A 2,027-nucleotide genomic window follows, 5' to 3' on the forward strand; every position below is an offset into this window, starting at 1 on the left:
GATGCACATTTTGTAAGCTAGGTTAATAAATGAGTTGGTAAATATAGTCTAATGGGTAAAATCATAAGACTTGAAATCTCCAACCAAATTAAAACACATAAGCATAATATAAATGTCTGTTAGTCTGAGTGTTCTGTAGTTGGGAGTTGGCTGAAGGCCTTCATGTAATTAAGTTGTTTTGGTTGGTAATCTGCCTTAATTTTTACCATTTTGTGTGGCGTCCAGATCTGTTTGCGTAACAGACAAGCTGGCCTGGGATGTCCTGAGATCCTGTCCAAGTCGTTCGACCTCCCTCCGCAGGCACTCAAGCTGCTTCCTGTGCACCTTCTCGGTGAAACATATGGTCTGGTTGCAGACCATCATCCCAAACGTGTAGGCGTGCTCCATCTTCTGCTCCTTTGTGTAGACGTCATCTACACAAATGTGCTATTATAAAAAAAAAATGCTATGTTAGTATTAAATGGAATTTTCTTCATTCAGGCTTGCAAAGACGCAAATCTTGATAACTTACATAGTTCTTGGAGGCCAGATCCCTCATGGCAATCGTATCCGGATGATCGGAGGATGCAAAGTCTGCCGGGGACTTACGAATGCCACTCATTATTCTGTTGAAATTAAAAAACACTACAATTAATGCGTGCTTCGCGAGTTGCACACAGGGAATGACTCTCGTCAGCAACGACGCACTCCAGCGATTTATACAATATAAACACATTATATAAAGCAAAACCCCTCTTTCATTTTAAAATAGTATGTAAATAATAGGCCTCCATCTTTGTTATACTTTTAAAATGTCCCTATATAGCCTATTTTATAGCTTTTACACTGATATTATCAAACAGGAATGCGAAATGCATCCTGGGATATTTGACGGTCCCAACGCAGGCACACCAGTACAGAAAAGAACGCGAATTGAGAAACATTCCTTTTTACATGGGCAATTTGTGTAAATATGAAACAATATCAGATGTTTTTGAGTTTGCGATGGGTTTCCTCCAGCAATTTATACAATATAAACACATTATATAAAGCAAAACCCCTCTTTCATTTTAAAATAGTATGTAAATAATAGGCCTCCATCTTTGTTATACTTTTAAAATGTCCCTATATAGCCTATTTTATAGCTTTTACACTGATATTTTAAAACGGGAATGCGAAATGCATCCTGGGATATTTGACGGTCCCAAGTCGATGGACAAAGAGGCAGACACGGAGTTCTGCCTCTGTCTATCCGTTTATTTGAATTCATAGATGATCGCTAGGCTAGCTATTATTCACAAGCCAAAATCCAAATCATGAAATAAAAGGTATTTCCGAATCCGTGTATGGTTTGTTAAATTGGAATATTCAATGAACGAACCATACACGGAGTTCTCTGCCTCTCTGTCCATTGTTTGATTTGAATTCGCGGGCTTTTCCCAGCATTCGTTGCGGTTGTATCCATTTTCAAGCAAACAAAACAAACCAACTGTATTATTCAGTCTACCCGTTTTGGACATCCGTCAATCTTATCTTTTTTACTTTGGCGAGCAAGAAGTCAGGAGATGTTGTCTGGTATGAAGAGCAGAGAAACACATCTACAACATCTGTACAGGTGTGGGCGTGGCATACTCCCATGGTGCTTCGCGAGTTGAATGACTATCGTCAGCGACGCACGGCACGGCTCACTCTCTGATCGGATTTTCTCTGCTTGAGACATCTTTGTTCAGATAGACCATTTTGCTCTCCTTTCCACGGATTAATATTGTGAGCGGATTCATTCGAGTACGTTCTGTCTTTCAACTTTGCGGTTCAACCAAAGAACTTCGTTGTCAAGGTAAGTCCTTATGAAATGGATAATTATGTTTATTGTATTAAGTTAGCATGGTTGCTTTGGCGGTTTGTTGATGCAGTTATGGCATAAGCTTTCTTCTTTCTTCGTGAGTGCCTGGTTTGTTGACATGATGTGGTGATGGCGGCGTCTGGGCGGCCATTTTACCTTAGAAAAGCTTTCTTTGTCTAAGTCAGTGAAAAACAACGTAATCGTG

At 39.8% G+C, this 2,027-nt stretch overlaps 1 protein-coding gene across 1 annotated transcript in view; it reads left to right on the plus strand.

The window, feature by feature from the left end:
- The first annotated feature begins 649 nt into the window (after positions 1 to 649).
- The window catches only part of LOC130385907 (uncharacterized), a 9,076-nt gene continuing 7,698 nt past the window's right edge, over positions 650 to 2,027 (plus strand). Inside the window, exon 1 of the mRNA XM_056594677.1 lies at positions 650 to 2,027. This exon is cut by the window's right edge and continues 589 nt beyond it. The gene's annotated coding sequence lies outside the window, so the exon portion shown is untranslated.

This window comes from Gadus chalcogrammus, chromosome 7 (genome assembly GCF_026213295.1).
Source record: "Gadus chalcogrammus isolate NIFS_2021 chromosome 7, NIFS_Gcha_1.0, whole genome shotgun sequence".
NCBI classification, from domain to species: domain Eukaryota; kingdom Metazoa; phylum Chordata; class Actinopteri; order Gadiformes; family Gadidae; genus Gadus; species Gadus chalcogrammus.